The sequence below is a fragment of the Schistocerca serialis genome, chromosome 5 (assembly GCF_023864345.2).
Source record: "Schistocerca serialis cubense isolate TAMUIC-IGC-003099 chromosome 5, iqSchSeri2.2, whole genome shotgun sequence".
NCBI lineage: Eukaryota > Metazoa > Arthropoda > Insecta > Orthoptera > Acrididae > Schistocerca > Schistocerca serialis.
In genome coordinates, this window is record NC_064642.1 from 223376572 (window position 1) to 223396731 (window position 20160).

The following is a 20160-nucleotide window of genomic DNA, read 5'->3' on the forward strand; positions in this document are numbered from 1 at the left end:
CTCAGCATCACCCGTGTTAACTCGACTACATACCATTATACTCGTATTGCTTTTGTTGATGTTCATCTTATATCCTCCTTTCAAGACACTGTCCATTGCGTTCAACTGCTCTTCCAAGTCCTTTGCTGTCTCTGATAGAAATACAATGTCATCGGCGAACCTTAAAGTTTTTTATTTCTTCTACATGGATTTTAATACCTACTCCGAATTTTTCTCTTGTTTCCTTTACAGATTGAATAACATCGGGGAGAGGCTACAACCCTGTCTCACTCCTTTCCCAACCACTGGTTCCCTTTCATGTCCTTCGACTCTTATAACTGCCAACTGGTTTCTGTACAAATTGTAAATAGCCTTTCGCTCCCTGTATATTACCACTACCACCTTCAGAATTCGAAAGAGAGTATTCCAGTCAACCCTGTCAAAAGCTTTCTCTAAGTCTACAAATGGTAGAAACGTAGGTTTTCCTGTTGATAATCTAGCTTCTAAGGTAAGTCGTAGGGTCAGTACTGCCTCACGTTTTCCAATATTTCTACGGAATCCAAACTGATCTTCCCCGAGGTCGGTTTCTACCAGTTTTTCCATTCGTGTAAAGAATTCGCGTTAGTATTTTGCAGCTGTGACTTAATAAACTGATAGTTCGGTAATTTTCACATCTGTTAACACCTGCTTTCTTTGTGATTTGAAATATTATATTTGTTTTGAAGTCTGAGGGTATATCGCCTGTCCCATACATTTTGCTCATCAGATGGTAGAGTTTCGTCAGGACTGGCTCTTCGCCGGCCGAAGTGGCCGTGCGGTTAAAGGCGCTGCAGTCTGGAACCGCAAGACCGCTACGGTCGCAGGTTCGAATCCTGCCTCGGGCATGGATGTTTGTGATGTCCTTAGGTTAGTTAGGTTTAACTAGTTCTAAGTTCTAGGGGACTAATGACCTCAGCAGTTGAGTCCCATAGTGCTCAGAGCCATTTGAACCCATTTGACTGGCTCTTCCAAGGCTGTCAGTAGTTTTAAAGGAATGTTGTCTACTGCCGCGGCTTTATTTCGACTTAGGTCTTTCAGTGTTCTGTCAAACTCTTCACGCAGTATCGTATCTCCCATTTCATCTTCATCTACATCCTCTTCCACTTCCATAATATTGCCTCAAGAACATCGCCCTTGTGTAGACCCTGTATATACTCCTTCCATCTTTCTTTTTTCCCTTCTTTGATTATTATTATTTTAAGTAAACTTATAATATATTTAATTCAGAAGTAGTTTTCACTGAAACTCGAGTTCTACGGTAAATTTAAATTCGTATCTTTGTGCAGAAAACCATTTAGTGGCGAAAGTTGATAATTTCAGTAATTAATTTACCGACAAGTTTTCAGTACCCAGTACGGCCAGGTAAGTAGAGGATGCAAAGGGCCAAAGTGGTGACTTTAACGTCGTGGAACCTTTTTCTGAAGGTCCGAGGGGGAGGCATAGTATTAGAAAGAACCAGATCTGACAGGTTATCTGCCTGGACACCCTCTTCGAGGGTCGAGGCCACCTTGTGCCTCGAAATTCTGGCATCTGTTTATTCCTATCACTGTATGTGCTGTAACCAGCGACTCAGAGGAAGCGGGACAGTCTACTCGCCCCCAATACCAACGACACATCGGGCAAGCAGCAGGCAGGGCAAAGACCCGCCATCCGATGCCACGTCACGTCACACAGTGTGCTGTCGTCTTCGGAGCGGGATGAAGCAGTTCTGCCATGACCAGAAACTAGTGTCGAATTCAGTCTGCATGCGCTGGCTGCTCTCTTGTCGATGACTTCGGCTGCAGGCTTGGAATATATTTGGTGACTGGAATGCTCATAACAATGCAACGACTAGTTTCAGAAGTATTTCACAGTGTTCATTCTTTGAATAATGGCAGCCAGCCTGAAGTTCATACTGCATGCGGAAATAACCAACTGTACTGAATTTGTAACTATTATTTTCGTTCTAGTAATGGGAATGGGAGCACTGTTCCAGCAGTATGACAGTCATGCAAACCAAAATATTGCTTGGACTGCAAAAGAACTTTGCCGTTCGCAAAACCCTTTCCTCGTAGTAATGAGTGTTCAAGGACACAAAGTGACGTTTACAAAGACAAGGGATGTTGTAATAGTCCCCATCTTGGGCAATAGAATGTAGGACGAAGCCGGAGAAAGGGGAAAGAGGTTGCCCGTATCATGTCTCTTCTAAGCACGGTACCCGGCCTTCCACCTATAGATGTGACGAGCACAGCAAACAGCTATAGATCTGTTGCAGTTATGGATTTCACTACTAAGAGGATGAGAAACAGCTTTTGCTCTCATTTTCCGTACTGATCAAGTTTTGTGCGACGTCTTGATGGCCGAGTGGCTTAGGCCGAGGGCCAAAAAATGCCTCAGTCAGTGGGTGGTACCCCGGAAAAGTTTTTTCTGTTGAAATTAGATAAATACGCTTGGCAGGAAGTCTGCTCACGGTGGAGTCAGTTCTTATTTCGGTAGCTGTTACAATAATACCTGACAGCCCGCAACTCTCTGTGACGGTCCTCACCAAAGTGAGATATTTTAAAAGCCAAAGTTCGTCGTAGTAACGTGTATTTATTGGGGATCTTTGTAATTATATTAAATGAATTCGACATATTAAATGAACTCCTGCAACATTTATCCCCTATTTTGAACTACCCTGTGTGACAACAAAGGTGAAGCAGCCAGCTGAGGATAAAAGGAAATGGAACTCCACGAGTTGAGAATGTATGTGATGTTGTTTTAGTTATTACTAAATCGACCACATTTACAATGGACTCGGCTGTATGAGCCCGCATTTCAGTATCACACTGCGCCGCCTCTGACCTTGACGCATGAACTGATTCGGCAGGGAAGGATGTCATAGAGCAGTGTATATCCTGAGGCAAGCTGGCCAATACCTGTTGTAACTGGTTCTTGACGTCCTGGATACCGGCAGTGGGATGGAGTTGACAGCCGATCTGGTTCCACACACGTGCTGTATTGGAGGTGGCTACGGGAGTACCTCGCCATCACGCAGACAGGTCATAGAAACACGTGCCAGGAACATTTACATCTTCATCTACGTGATTATTCTGCTTTTCACAATAAAGTGCCTGGCAGAGGGTTCAGAGGGTTCAATGAACCACCTTCAAGCTGTATCTCTACCGTTCGACTCTCGAACGGCGCGCGGGAAACACGAGCACTTAAATTTTTCTGTGCGAGCCCTGATTTCTCTTATTTTCTCGTGATGATCGTTTCTCCCTACGTAGGTGGGTGCCAACATAAAGTTTTCGCAATCGGAGTAGAAAACCGGTGATTGGAATGTCATGAGAAGATCCCGTCACAACGAACAACGCCTTTGTTTCAATGATTACCACTCCAAATCACGTATCATATCTGTGGCAATATCTCCCCTATTTTGCGATAGTACAATGTAGTAGACAGTGCAACGTATGTATGTGCTGTACCGTCGAAAAATGGCACCAAAATATTGTCGCTCGAGAGTCAACACATGACGACTCAGGATGTCCGTGACGTGCCGTCGTGTCTTCAGTACTCCCTCAATCTTTACTTGACGTCACCTGAAGTCATACTCGATGGATCCCCAGACTATGACGACAGGAGTACTAATGCCGTGCTTCTTCAGAATATTGGAAGAATGCAACGCCTCCCCAAATCGCCACCATGATAGTCGTCCAGGGTAGTACGGAATGGCGATTCATCCTTGAACACAATGGGACGCCACTCACCTGCGGTCCTAACTTCCCAGACGCGGCAGAACTCCAAACGCAGCCGTGTGTGTTGTAGTGTTAACGGTGGCTCTGACTAATTTTGTGGGATGACACAGAATATTGCAGACAGTCTATTATATGCTCTTGGATGCCAAGCGCAGATGTGAGGCGGTTACTATTTCTTCAGGGCATAATACGGCGATCATCCCTTGTAGTGATCAGACATGGTGAACCGGAAACTTGCTGACGAGTATGCCCCCTCAGGTTTTCGTGCTCGCCGTCATTGGACCACAGTCACAACAGAATTCCCATAAATCTGAATACTGCACGATTCGACAGGCGACGAAATGGAGACCCACAATGAGGTCCTTTTGAAACTTTTCCATGCACTGGGAACGCTGTCTCACAAAAGAACGCGCCATTCTCACCGTCTTTCTCAGAGATCACTTTACATCTGACATACCCCACCAGGCATGGTAACAACTCTAAACACGAAGAACCCTAACGCACTCTCGTGACCGTTCCATCTGTCACAGAGGATAGCATCTCCAACCATTTACGTACCCTGCGGACACTGTGTAAGTATTCGGGGTGTTTAATTTTTTTTTCCTCGTGCATGTAGATCTCCACTGGCTAGTTTTAAGTGTCAGTAGAAGCGACCGCCACTACTATCTTCCGCTGGCACCTGGTTACTCAGAGGCGTAAGCTGAGAGTAACGTCTATTTGCAGCGTAGTCAATAGTACATTTCTTCCAGCAACTGACGAACGCAAAACTAGTTTCGTAGATAACCTAGGCCGACGTCGGTTAGCGGACGAATAAGTCGTAGCTTGACGGAGAGGGCGATGCACATTAGCTTCATCGAATTACTTTGCTATGTATATGAAGGCAGAATGAAATTGGAATCTATTGCTCAATTTATCAAATGCCTCACCCTGATGCAAGTGAAATCTGCTGATGATACGGAATCCAGTTTGTAACGATATGACATATTTTGACATTCCATAATAAAGTTATATTATTATTATAATACACGGTGTATCAAAACGAGTCATCCAATTTGGCACGTCTACATTTTTGAAATTAATAAACATAAACAAGGAATTTTTTTATGAACGGGAAACTCAAAAAGCCTTTTTTTCCTACCTTTCCATAGGTGTTCAATATGCCTCTCTTGAGATCCACGGCATATGTCAATGCAGTACTCACATTGTTCCCAAGCAGCAGCGAGCATGTCTCGAGTTACAGCTTCCACAGCTGCTGCTTTGCGATGTCTCAGTTCATTCATTGTTGTTGGTAACTGAGGCACATAAATGGTGTTTTATAACCTGCACAAGAAAGAATCACATACAGTCACGACTAGTGATCTTGGAGACCAGTACTGTAAGGATGAATCATTTGGTACAGTGCGACCGATCCATCGTACAATAATCCTTTGAAAAACTCCCACACTTCCAGATGCCAGTGTGGCAGTGCCCAATCGCGTTGGTGAGTGAAGTTGTTCGAATCATGTTGAGCTGTCGAGCTGCACGGCGAACGGATTTCTGGAGACTCCTTGTGAAACTACGGCGGATGCGTTCGAAGTCTGTCAGACATTTTGGCAAGGACCGGCGATTTACCTTTACATAACCTGTTTCTCAGAATTGTTCATGCCATCGTCTAATGCTCTGCGCTGTAGAAGGATCCACACCATACCTAGTACGAAAGTCACGCTGAACAGTTATTACTGACCCGCACTGCGTAAAACGTAGAGCACAGAACGCTCTCTGTTTCCGGACACAATTTTTGCTAGAACTAAAGTGGGCTCATACTGCTGCTACCTAGTGGGGACCACGTAAAACTCGAGAGTTAGCTTTTTCCAACAGTACGTTACTCACGCACATATCTCAAATAACATAACAGTTATGATTTTTTGTAAAAATCGGATTATTCTTTTTATGTAAAGTGTAAAGAACAGTTGCATTCTGAGTGAAAAGAGCACACACGCACATACTTACTCAAAATAATAATCAAGTGCAGGAGGAAAAATTCTCTACCTAGCGGAACATAGATGAAGCTGTTCGAGTTTAGGGGGAACGCAAAGTGGGCTGAGGAATGAATGGGAATTGAGACTGAAGAGGGAGACGTACCAGAATAGTCCGAGCAGTTGTGTAAAGTCACTGGGCTAGTGTGGAGTAGTGGTTAGTGCATCTGCCTAGAGTGGAGACCTGGGTTCGAATCCCAGCGTTGGCACAAACTTTCATTCGTTGCTTCATTCTGCATATACTGCGTGAAAATTATTCAGGGGAACTCTGAGACGTTGCACAGGACAATGAAACAAATATTTTTCTCTAATGGAATAATTACCTGTGAGTATTTTTTTAACTGGTAGAGGTGGTCTTTGGATGAAAATTAAAGTAAGAGACTATGGGTGGTAGCATGGGTAATGAAAACATTTTAATTCCTTTTTAATAAGAGACAACAACATTAGCAGAAAAAAATCACTTCAGTTACAGTAGAGGTTCACAAATGCTTCCATTGACTTTTAACCAGAATGCACCGATCGGTCATATTCTGCCTAATGCTGTCGAAGACTTCACGAGTGTCCTCAATTCTTACTGCTTCCGCTACAATCCGGGGAACCAGATTCTCATATGATTCAGTAATGGGTTTGTAAACAAGGTTGCATATCCCGCCTCACACGAAGTTGAGAGGGGTGAAATTACGGGATCGAGTAGGCCAAGGCACAAGACCAGCACTGCCAATCCACTTTCAGCGAACTGTCCGTTCAAGAACCGACGCACATAGCGACTGAAGTGTGCTAGTGGCACGTCATGCTGGAGCCTCATGCGATGTCTTGTATCGAGTGGCACGTCACCCAACAATTCTGGCAATGCTCTGGTGAAGGAATTGTAATAATAATTTTAATAATATCTGTCCTTTAATGACACATGTAGGAGATATTGCCCAGTTAAACATTCACCAACAACATCTGCTCTTACATTCACGTCGAACCGCAGTTTTGAAGAGTGCGAGTAAACGTGGCATGTGGAATTAGCGAACTGGGGATGTTGATGACCCCATTACGTCCGAATGTTTCTTTACCTGTAAACATCACAGAGGACGGAAGTGTGGAATGCATGTGACACTGTTCACAGTACCACTGCGAAAGCTGTGCTCCGAGTAGCTGGTCATCTGGGTCCAGTGTGTGCACATGCCATAAGTGAGATGGACTTTATGTAACTGACAGCGCTGCTAGAAGGCCGACCTGAGACCAGACTCTTATCATCATCGTTGGACCCTCTGCTAAATACAACCTGCATCCCAAAGAAGAAATCACACAAGGGCAGCAACTACATTATCGGACATGGATAGCACTGAATAGATAAAGAACAGGAGTCGCAAAATACAAAGTAAACATGGTTAAGTGGGCTTACTGTGAAGATGCCCAATGAACAAGTGGAGAAACACAAACGATTGAACATTTGCTCATGTGCTCATGGATGGAGTTTGTTTCCACAAAGGATGATCTATTTTTGTGCAATGACAAGGACATGAGAGCTGCAGAGTTTTGGTGAAAGATAGTTTAGGTGTTCTTGACCGGACACGGAAAGTAAGTAAAGGAAAGTAAAGTAAGAAGTAGACTTGGTCAGCAGTGCTCTCACTTCCTGTACTGGGCTGTCCTTTATGTCCTCATCCCTGCGTCCGTCGTGTGTTATTTCGCTTCAAAGGTAGCGGAATTCCTTCCTTTCTCAATTTCGTCATCACCAGTTTTTATGTTGAGTTTATCACTAACCTCTATTCTGCTGGCCCTCATTACTTTAATGTTTCTTTGCTTTACTCTTACTTCAAAACGTGTGCTCGCTAGGCTCTTCGTTCCACTCGACAGGTCTTGCAGAACTTCTTTGTTTTCGCTGAAGATAGCAGTGACATCACCGAATCTCATCATTGATATCAATTCGCCCTCAATTTCAGGCCCTCTCCTGAACCTTTGTTTTCCGTAGTTGATCCTTTAACGTATAGAATGAAGAGTTGGGACCGAAACATTACATCCATATCTTACACTTATTCTGATCCGGGCACTTTATTCTCCAATTCCATTTTTAATTTTCTCTCATGCTCCTCGCACATATTATGTATTTACGAGAAAATAAATGTAACGTGCGAGTCTATGATATTTAACGAATTTCACCAATTTTCTCCTGAATATCTGGGATCCCCAGAGTTTCTGTAATCCTGATGAGGTACGGTCTGACGTAGTCCTCCTATCACAAATATGTTTATGTCGTCAGCACCTTTACGGGCCATTCAGTTGACAACTTACTATGAAACGTATTCAAGTACGTACATACGTTTAGTTGTTTAAACAAGTTGTTCTGATTTGGTACTCAGTTTTCTATCATTTCCCCTCCCCCTTTTCCTTTTTCTCTAAACATATAATCTGATGATGACTTGGCTGAGTTGAAACCATTTGTGTGGCCTGAGGCTGAAATACAAATTAACGAAAATTTTCTGACATTTTGTAAAATAATTTGTTTACAAGTAAGAAATGAAAAAGATTAAAGAAACATCTGACGCATCTTTGATGGTACTCGAAATCATGTCCTGAAAATGAAACTGCAAGGCCTATGTAATCCACCAGACAAATATCCTCTAGCATCCTTTAAAAATTTAAGATTCTAAGCTCAACATTGAACTTTATGTTTACAAAAGGCGCCTTATTTGCAGTACATGATTTCCAAGATCATTCAAAGGTGTGTCAAATGTTTTTCTAATCTATTCCTTACTTCCAGACAAATCGCAATGCAAAAATATCACCGTTTTCTCATTTCTTTATTTAGAAGTTCTTCGGTGGCAGTTAAACATCGTGTCAATGTAACTCTTTATGTGTAACGTAGCTACGTCTTGATGAGATGAAGTTCTTGACTTCATTTACATAGCTAGCAGCAGCTAGCTTTTCGTGAAATATTTCTAATCACTTATCAACTTTTCTTAAGTGCACTGATTATTTTGAAGCAATTGCTTGAATTTTTGCTGAAATTAGACTTCATGCTGGTTAATTTGGTACCCATTTATCCTTTTCACACTCTACGTTTCGTTATGAAAATGAGGACACAAGTCCACTGCGTAATTTCTATGAAATCTTTATTCGCGCCGCTCAAACAATGGGCCAAGAAATTTCTAGTTGGCAAGTGTATTCCCTTAAGGCTGTATGCCTTGTGCGCATGTGATATATCCGCTTGCCAACTCTTTCTAGCCCATAGAAAGGCACTGTGAAAATGTAACGTTAAGGTGTGAATGTGAGAGCGGCGTGGGCGTAAGAAATATTACACATAGCATATATCAGTAGAAAAAAAGTAAAGAATGTAGGTCAACATTAACATAAATTGTTGTCATTTAAATAGCCTCAAAGCTACCTCGTATTTCAGTAAGAATGTGTATTACAATTATTGTAAACTAAATGGCTTGTTCCACATCATAGTGGGAAATCGCAATATTGAGCTGCAAAACAGCAAATAAGTAAGTAAATAAGAACGCTTGATCTACACACATTTCTCATGACGCTGCAGTTTTTTACAGGAGTTAGGTTATGTGTTTCTACGCAATTAAACGAAAAATATGCGCTGATCATGGTTGCTGCTGTCGTGCGTGGAAGTGTAGCCACTGGGGGCAGCCGCAATCTGGCGTTGTTTTAAAGTGTCCCAGTAGTGATGTCGGGGAATTCGATATTTTACGCGCACCGCCATTTTACGTGTTAACTGACAATTCCGTCTGAGCGCGCTGTACGTGACAACAAGGCCAAAAGAACGAATCTAGCAGGAGAACCAGCGTTTGCAGTCCCTGGTAAGCACTGTATTTTATTTAAAATCCGTGGCCAACTATAGGAGACGCTCAATAAATAGGAGAGATAAAAATAAAAGCTCCCGGGTAATATATTTTGTGGCCAGCTATCGTTTTGAACAACTAATGGACCGCAAGCAATTCGCAGTAAAACTGAGCGCTTGTGTTTCACTGTAATGGCCGGCACTGTCAACGTAGTGCCCGCCCTTCATTAACACGTGCGTTGCTGACGCAGCCCAGCGTTTATGACACGATCGACGCGTGCGAGTGCGAACGGGGACACAGTGCGCAAAGATACACGCATTCTGTCGTCATCGCACGGAAAACGCTTACAGTAGTGGAATGAGGAATTGTATCGATAGAGAGTGCCAGGATATGTGGGACAGAACAGAAAAGGGAGGAGTTCATACACGTTTCTCCCCAGTCTGCTGGGAAAGCTCCTAAATGTCGCACTTCCCGCCAACAAAGTGAGAAGTAGACAAGCTTGCGCAGTGTGGGTCATATCCCGAATATTTACTGTAAAACCCGACAACCTGGGAAGCTTCTCTAAGTGATTCAATTGTGACTCAGAATAAACCAGAAGTTACGATGCGAGCCCTCGGTAACTACAGGGTGGTGCACGAAATTTGTTACCAATTGTTTCTTTCACAGTTTACGACGCACATTAGATATACCGCTGGGATCTTTACAGCAGTACCAGCAGAGCTTGGAAAAACAAATGAGTTACGAAATTACGTGTAATTCACGATACTGACGCTAGGAGACTAGTAAGCAGCAATGGCTGACAATGGAAGACTGACTACACAGCAACGATCGGCAATTGTGTTACTTTTTCATGAAACGAAAAGCCTTGTTGTGACTCAGAGGCGTTTTCGACAACAGTTTAACACACGATGGGTCCCTTGCAAGAAGACCATCTACAGGTTGTACGATAAATTTGTACAGGAAGGAACAGTATTGGAAGCGAAGCGACCTCGGCCTAAGCCTGTTTGTTCACCGGAGAATATTGAAGCGGCACGAGTTGCTGTACACAGAAGTCCCGGGAAATGGTGTAGAAAGGCAGCACTGCAACTGGGAATATCCAGACGCTCCGTTCAACGCGTTCTTAAAAGTGACCTGTGGACAGAAGCTCACTGAAAAGAGCACAAGCGGCAGAGACTACTGTTTGCACAGTGGGCGGAGGATAGAGTTAGAGACTCTCAACAATGTTTGGTTTTCAGACGAGGTTTATTTTCAATTAAACGGTGTGATTAACAAACAAAATTTACGCTTTTGGGGCACTGAAAACCCACAAGTGCTCCGAGGATTACAGCATGGGCAGCAATTTCCAGTCACGGACTTATTGGACCCTTTTTCTTTGAGGAAACTGTGAACAGCATGCTTCGCAATCGCTTCATTCCACAGCTTCTTGCTACTGCCTTGCCCTTCAACACGCAGTGGTTCATGAAAGATGGAACAAGGCCACATACTGCAAACACTGTGTTGGAGTTTTTACACGAGCATTTCGACATGCGGATCATTGCACTCTGGTTTCCAGGTCGCTTCAATGACGGACAAAATTGGTCCCCCCAATAGTCCAAACCTCAATCCATGTGACTTTTTTCTTTGGGGGTGCCTAAAGGAAAAAATTTTTCCGAAACGTCCACGGGATTCAATGGAGCTCAGAAGACTTAATCTTCAAGCTTGCAGTGAAATTACGGAAGACATGTGCCGCAGGGTAATCACTAACTTCAGTGTTCGTTTGAAGGAAATTAGGAAACGAAATGGTGGACATATTGAGCATGTGCTGAGTTAGAACAAATCTCCATGGACGGCTCTTCATTGTAGTATATGTTCCTTCCAGATTGTATTGACAATAAAGTTTATATTCAAAAACAAAATCGTAACACATTTCGTGCGCCACCTTTTATAATCTTCTGAGAAGCCAAATGTCGTGTCCTTGTTGCTAATGACAAATGTGTAGAAGTGGCCGGAAGGACCAGTCGCCGTAGCAAATTAGACAGCCAATGGTAATATTAGTTGTCACAAGTGCACTTTAAATAATTATATTTTTCTCAGTTTGTTGCTGAAGAGCTGGTACACTGTTGATAACTTGTCGCTGTCGTGGCTAGCTACAACCAGAGACCTGACACAGGAGTGCGTCTATGTATACTGAATGTTTGATGGTTGAGTTATCAACAGCTGAGTGTAATGCTCGGCACCAACTAGCAACACGGAACTAATCACGAATTATAAGACTGGTGCACAGGTGCCAGTCACTTATGATACCGTCCTTGCGGTCTTCATCGCTCGTTGGACTGGCGGTTCTTCACATCCATGTCAAACTATAGGTGGCGATGTTGAAAGCCCCGTTCGTGGCGCCCGTAAGAACCTTCATCGATGCGCCGGCTCTGGTAGTATCGAAAAGCTATGATACTACACCAAACGTGCTTTATTCTTACAACACATGCAGCAGACGCAGGTCAGCCAGTAGATTTCGGGTTGGTAGATTCCTGTAGAGCATCCAAGATTGTAACAGCAGGCTAAAACAAAAGATAGGGCCGTATGAAGTATCTACGCACATAGTTACTGATAAAACGCAGTACGAGGTGTAGTCATGAAGTTTGGACAGTTAATAGCAAAAAAAGCAAGTAGTAGCCCTAAGCTTTAGCGATGGTGTTTGTTCTGGTATATATTTTCACAATTCAGTGCTACTAATTTTTTCTACATATGAATGAATTGGAGAAAGGCATTATAGAAGTCTGCATTTCGGCTGTTTAGGATACTGTTCAAGCCTAAAACCACGTCATTCGTCATTCTGGAATCGCGTTCCACACAGTGATAGGACAGAGGAAGTTGTCACTGGCTGTCATATCACCAGAATATATGGGTGAGGTAAAATGTGATACCTCGAAGCAGCAGCAGTGCCATTGTGTTCCTCGCAGAATGACCTGTGGCGTTATCATGGAGGAGAAACACCCTCTTGGACAGCTTCATGCGACTCTACATCTGGAAATCCGCCCTTAACTTCGCCAGGAGATTCCTGTAGCACACTTCTGTAACACTTTGCCCGCTATGAGCGCAATCTGTTGGCATCACACTACGTCAGTGCCAAAAGCACTTAGCGCGATTCTATACCGTGTTTATTAGATGACTAAGGAAGCTACCTAGAATGACCGTAAACAGCTGCTACAATTCCATTGCTGCCGCAGTCTGGTGGGCTTTTTGAATGGATGTTAGCAGTCGTGGAATCCAGCGGGCGTCGACTTCAGACCTTTCAGAAGGTGTGGCATGTTCTGCCGTATAACAGTGTCGTCCATGCACAAGATTTCGGTAGCGTGATTCGTCGTCTTCATTACGTGCTTAGCGAAGGTACGAAACAGATTCCAAGATATGTAAGTGTCTCGAAGACTTCTTAAGTAATAGAAATCAGTACGATATCTTCGATCGCAAGTGTTCGTCAGAGACAGGAATATCGTCAGGAGTGCCCCAGGAAAGTGTGATAGAGCCCATAATATTTTTTATATACGACAACGGTCAGGCGGACAGGGTGGGTAGCAATCTAAGGGTGTTTGGTGTTCGGAAGATGTCGATTTAGGTGACTTCAGGAGTATACAGTATAACATAGTTACTTTTATGAACGACAGCGAGCTATAAATTTAGAGAAATATAAATTATTGTTGATGAGTAGGAAAAACAGACCAATAATGTTTGAATACTGCATTAGAAGTATCCTGCTTGACAGTGTCACGTCTATTAAATGTCTGGGCGTAACGTTGCAAGCTGATATCAAATGGAACGAGCGTGTGAGGATCGTGGTAGGGAAGGCAATGGTCGACATGGTTCAGCAGGAGAATTTTAGGAAAGTGTGATGCATTACTAAAGGAGACCGCATACAGACGCTAGTGCTACCCATTATTGAATACTGGGAGAGTGTTTGGGTCCGCCCCTGCCCGAATTATGGGAAGACACCGAAGCAGTTCACACAGGGGCTGCTATATATGTTACCGCTAGTTTCTAACAACAGACACGTATTATACAGATGCTTCGGGAGTTCAAATAGGAATCTCTGGAGGGAAGTCGACGTTATTTTCGACGAACGCTACTGAACAAATTTAGAGAACCGGCAGTGAAGATGACTGCTGAACGATTTTACTGCCGTCAATATACATTCCGTGTCAGGATCATGAAAATAGAGAAATGAAGGCTCATTGGAGACATGTGGACAGTCGTTTTCTTTTCGATTTGTTTGCGAGTGGAACACGAAAACGAGTGTCTAGTAGTTGTACTACGCACCGTACTATGGCTTGCAGAGTATATATGTAGATGTACTGCCTTCACACTCGGTTCTGGAAGTTCCGTCTGCGATCCATTCCCACTAGAAATGTCCTGAGACGTTCCGTCTTGGGTCACGTGCACCCTGGCCCCCATTTTAGTTCCGGTGCGCCACAGAGATATGACGACCCGTGATTGATTTCCACGTTTTAAATGTTTTCCTTTAATTATATAAGCCAGTCTTCGGGCATCAGGCACTCTACTTGTGTTTCGATTCCCGGTTCTTCACAGAGAGGTTGTCTGCCACATCTTTCTTATTCATTCAGACTTGTTTGACCACAGTAAAAGCGTGTGCCCCAACTCACTGCTGTGTCATATGGTTGTGCGTTGTTGCCGTACACATCCACCTACTCAGCACAGCTTCTATTCTTCTGCTTTAAACAAAGGAAATGAATGACGTCTTGACACTTAACTCTATCAGAGGTTTGCTTCATTTTATTTTGGTATGCTACAGTACAGTGGCTAGAGGAATGCAGCGTGTACATAGAATACAGGCATGTGAACAAAAATTTAGTTACGTAACATTATTTGTTTAAGTTCACAATGCTTCTTAACAACCACAGAGTTATATACTGTGCTTCAGTGATGAGCAGTGTATTGTGATGGAGTGCAGAATACTAAAATTACTGTCGGCTAGCCATGGCGGACTGTACTGATGCACAGTAGCATGTAGAGTGAGTTCTGATTTGGGATAGGCACACATCTGTATGCCAAAGAGTCAAGCAGAAGTCACACTCTGTCTCCTCCCCCATCTTGTACACTTTCCTTTCTAAAACAGCTAATGTTGAAAGACACTAATAAATGATAAATTTTATAGAAATATACGGGATGTGCACAAAATGACTTCAGACTTTTAAAAACGGAGTAACTTATATGCCTCAAACCTTAACCTGTTAATAGAGTACCTCTATAATTTTATTTTACACATTAACGCAATTCTTTTGTTGCACGCTGCTGCCGGCAGATAGCGCTAATATAGAAAATGGCAACTACACCACAACAGAAGAGGTAGTGTGTCCCTTACTTAACAATACAGGTAACTACTGCTCCGCGACTATTTTGCACACACATTCACCAGGAGCAATCATGCAAAGTATCCACTTAATATTTTTGAAATTTTGGAATTTGAAGCAGTTACACGGGCATCGAGGGTCGACAGAACTCATCTAGCAGTGTCCATCCACCGCTCCGGAGTCTGAAGATGACTCTTCCATAGAGTCCAAACCGGTAACTCGCTCCAATAAAAAATACTTTAACAAGATTGCGATCAACACTGTTTTAAATTTTAATTTGATTCCACTTACGCTCGGTATGAACAAATTGAAGAGATGGGCTGGATGTGCAGAGGCAAAACTGCTGGTAGTCCTCCTGTGTTGAAGCGAAAGGGTAGCGTTCTAGCAGAATTCCAGTGAAGCTCACAGACTTCTGGACAACATGTTCGCAGGGATGGACAGTGACAACGACATGTCAGAGACATTTATTTTAAGCGACGGATCAATATTTCACACTAATCGACACGATATTCGTTTGTGACGTAACTGATTAACGTTATGTTGCTATGCAACGATAAATAACTTTTTTGCCTTTGAATTATCTTACATTTTCTGGAAGGAGGTACAGGGCTTGGGAAGTCTGCTGTATGAGCTTGCTAAATTCCCTGACGTTGGAGCGTGGTGAGAAATGCCATCTTCAAGCTTTAGGTGTTCCGTGCTCGTGGACCGGATTTTTGAAAGGTTGTCCCGAATTCCGCCAAGGGCGGTAGAGCCGTGTGAGAAGGTCGCCGGAGGTAACGGTGCTCCAAGGCCCGCGTACTGCTAAGTATCTATTCAGAGCTGGGACAACTACGTGCAGTTCTTAAGGGCAGCCAGAAATGACCACGGACTTCCCCAGAAGCAGATGCAGATAATAAGCCTAGGCCATTTAGCTATACACTGCCTGGAAAACGAGCTGCATGATTGGCCGTCCATTGCCAACTTTTAGTCTGTTTATGCAAATACAACAAGCGCTTGTGGAGAAAATTCTGTGCGATTCCGCTGCATTTTAGAAGATATGGTTTAATTACGAGGGCAGTTCAATAAGTAATGCAACACTTTTTTTTTCTCGGCCAATTTTGGTTGAAAAAACCGGAAATTTCTTGTGGAATATTTTCAAACATTCCCGCTTCGTCTCGTATAGTTTCATTGACTTTAGACAGGTAGCAGCGCTGTATGGAGCTGTTAAAATGGCGTCTGTAACGGATGTGCGTTGCAAACAACGGGCAGTGATCGAGTTTCTTTTGGCGGAAAACCAGGGCATCTCAGATATTCATAGGCGCTTGCAGAATGTCTACGGTGATCTGGCAGTGGACAAAAGCACGGTGAGTCGTTGGGCAAAGCGTGTGTCATCATCGCCGCAAGGTCAAGCAAGACTGTCTGATCTCCCGCGTGCGGGCCGGCCGTGCACAGCTGTGACTCCTGCAATGGCGGAGCGTGCGAACACACTCGTTCGAGATGATCGACGGATCACCATCAAACAACTCAGTGCTCAACTTGACATCTCTGTTGGTAGTGCTGTCACAATTGTTCACCAGTTGGGATATTCAAAGGTTTGTTCCCGCTGGGTCCCTCGTTGTCTAACCAAACACCATAAAGAGCAAAGGAGAACCATCTGTGCGGAATTGCTTGCTCGTCATGTGGCTGAGGGTGACAATTTCTTGTCAAAGATTGTTACAGGCGATGAAACATGGGTTGATCACTTCGAACCTGAACCAAAACGGTGACCAATGAAGTGGCGCCACACCCACTCCCCACCAAGAAAAAGTTTAAAGCCATACCCTCAGCCGGTAAAGTCATGGTTACAGTCTTCTGGGACGCTGAAGGGGTTATTCTGTTCGATGCCCTTCCCCATGGTCAAACGATCAACTCTGAAGTGTATTGTGCTACTCTTCAGAAATTGAAGAAACGACTTCAGCGTGTTCGTTGGCACAAAAATCTGAACGAACTTCTCCTTCTTCATGACAACGCAAGACCCCACACAAGTCTTCGCACCCGAGAGGAGCTCACAAAACTTCAGTGGACTGTTCTTCCTCATGCACCCTACAGCCCCGACCTCGCACCGTCGGATTTCCGTATGTTTGGCCCAATGAAGCACGCAATCCGTGGGAGGCACTACGCGGATGATGAAGAAGTTATTGATGCAGTACGACGTTGGCTCCGACATCGACCAGTGGAATGGTACCGTGCAGGCATACAGGCCCTCATTTCAAGGTGGCGTAAGGCCGTAGCATTGAATGGAGATTACGTTAAAATATAGTGTTGTGTAGCTAAAAGATTGGGGAATAACCTGGTGTATTTCAATGCTGAATAAAACAACCCCTGTTTCAGAAAAAAAATGTGTTGCATTACTTATTGAACTGCCCTCGTATATGTTGTCATGCTGGCAAAACTCGCAAGCGATGGTGTTTAGAAGTAGGGTGGAAAGTAGACAGGAGACACACATGGTGTTCACTGTTTTGCACTGCAGGGGCGACGATTAGTCGCGAAGATAACGAGAGGTGTCATGCCAAGTTTGACGATACTTTCGCTAGTTACTGAGAAAGTGTCGCGTTTAGTATTTGTGTTACCATTCTTCTGGGCAGCAACACTCTGAGAGTTTATTCCGTAACTATGAGTCTGCTTTTTGTAGTACGTTTTTGTACAGGGATATTGAGTCGATCGTCTTCAGTATTATTGCAGTTCCCAATGGCTCAGACTTTCAAAAGACATTGGCTTGTTGGGTGGCCGTCTTTCACATAGTATTAAGCTGCCTTCAGCAATCATACTCTGCTTTCAAAGTAGACATGAATTTCGAAATTTCCTGGTGGATTAAAACTGTGTGTCGGACAGAGACTCAGACTCGGGAGAGATCGTGAGTCGTGCTTGGGTAGCTCAGATGGTAGAGCACTTGCTCGAAAAAGGCAACAGGTCCCCAGTTAGAGTCTCGGTCCGGCACACAGTTTTAATCCGCCAGGAAGTTTCATATCAGCCAGCACTGCAGAGTGAAAATCTCATTCTAGATATGAGTTTCGTTTCTCTACTGATTAATGTAATTCTGTTTGTAATTCCATGCTCAGTAATTTTTATCCGTAACTCAGTGAACTGTCACTGTAGTTTATCATGATCTGCAAATCAGTTTTGTGGGGGTGATTAAGTTAATGGTTAATTGTAATGGCCATTATAATTTTTTATGCTAAAACTATCTGATGAGGCGACCCTCTTTTCTCTATCATCGGTCGGCTCTACATGAGTGAACTGTGCACTCGGTGTGTCGGCGTTCCGGTATAAAATAGATGTCAATACTAGGCACAGTTTGATTAATCAGGAAATTTAATTTATTAATTTCTTTCTTAAGAATTCTTTTGAGTTTATTTTTTGGTAATTAAACTTCATCTGCATCTGCAGCGAACAGCGTGGATGATTATCGGTGCCAATGTCATTCTGTGGTGTGGTAAACCTACAACGCATAGAACAGCTTGTACAGTTAGTCGTGTTCTGAGTTCACGTATATGGCAGGCAACATGCATTCACTACTGCCGAAACACAGTCAGGACGCACGGACGTCTGCGAACCATACTCCTATGTGACATAGTACACGTTTTTGGGAACAGAAAACACCTTATTTTTATGGAACGTAAACGAGGATTGCCAATGTCGCTATATCGGGGGAGAAAATTTACGCCCCCTCCTTTTTCTCGGAGAAAACCTTCACAGGCATTTGCTGTCTCGACATGTTTTCTTTATACTTTCTGCCTCAAGTGCAGGAAGATTTCAACAACTTCATCTTGCAAGTAGGTCATGAGCCTACTCATTTGTACCTGCCTGTACGGGATCACCTGAACGCACGTCTGCCTGGACAACGGCCAGGCCTTGCAGATGCAGTGATAAGGTACGTAGCTGACAGCCAGTATGATCACTAGACTTAGCCCCTTGAGGTATTTTTATAGCGGTATGTGAAAGATAAAGTGCTTGTCTCATCCGTGCTATTGTCCTGGCCACAGCTATGGCAACGATGTTTGGAAACAGTATGAATGTAGGGTGATGTTTCTGTGTGCCTCGAGGAGAGTATATCGATCTCCTCGAACTTGTAAATGAAACATGTAGGGATACTCTATTAACATGATAAGGTTTGAAACGTACCGTTTCGTTAGTGTGAATTTTTGAAAATGTAAAGTTCTTTCGTGCTCATCTCATATTATAAATAATACACTACTGACCATTAAAACTGCTACACCAAGAAGAAATCCAAATGATAAACGGGTATTCATTGGACAAATATATTATGCTACAACTGACATGTCATTACATTTTCACGCAATTTGGGTGCATTGATCCTGAGAAATCAGTACCCAGAACAACCACCTCAGGCCGTAACAACGGCCTTGATACGCCTAGGTATTGAGTCAAACAGAGCTTGGATGGCGTGTACAGGTACAGCTGCCCATGCAGCTTCAGCACGATACCACAGTTCATCAAGAGTAGTGACTGGCGTATTGTGACGAGCCAATTGCTAAGCCACCACTGATTAGACATTTTCAATTGTTGAGAGATCTAGAGAATTTGCTGGCCAGGGCAGCAGTCGAATTTTATTTAGAAAGGCCCGTACAGGACCTGCAACATGCGGGGTAGAGTTTCGCAGGGATCGAATGAAGAGTAGAGCCATGGGTCGTAACACATCTGAAATGTAACGTCCACTGTTCAAAGTGCCGTCAATGCGAACAAGAGGTGACAGAGACGTGTAACCAATGGCACCCCATACCATCACGCCGGGTGATACGCCAGTATGGCGATGACGAATACACGCTTCGAATGTACATTCACCGAGATGTCGCCAACACGGATCCGACCATCATGATGCTGTAAACAGAACCTGGATTCATCCGAAAAATGACTTATTCGATTCGTGCACCCAGGTTCGTCATTGAGCGCACAATCGCAGGCGCTCCTGTCTGTGATGCAGCGTCAAGGTTCCAAAGCTGTTTCACAGAGGAAGACTGCACTGTAGATCCTTCTCTAGATTGTCGCACAGATGACAAAATGGAAGATAGCGAAATAGACAGAGGGATAGAGAAACAAAATCGCTCAAAAGAGGAAAGGCCGCTGGACCTGATGGGATACCAGTTCGATTTTACACAGAGTACGCGAAGGAACTTGCCCCCTTCTTGCAGCGGTGTACCGTAGGTCTCTAGAAGAGCGTAGCGTTCCAAAGGATTGGAAAAGGGCACAGGTCATCCCGGTTTTCAAGAAGGGACGTCGAACAGATGTGCAGAACTATAGACTTATACCT

The 20160-nt window shown here is 43.7% G+C and overlaps 1 protein-coding gene across 1 annotated transcript in view; it reads right to left on the minus strand.

Annotated features, from left to right (window-relative positions):
- LOC126481098 (uncharacterized) overlaps positions 1–20160 on the minus strand; it is a 1059355-nt gene that overhangs the window by 504072 nt on the left and 535123 nt on the right. The window lies entirely within an intron of this gene.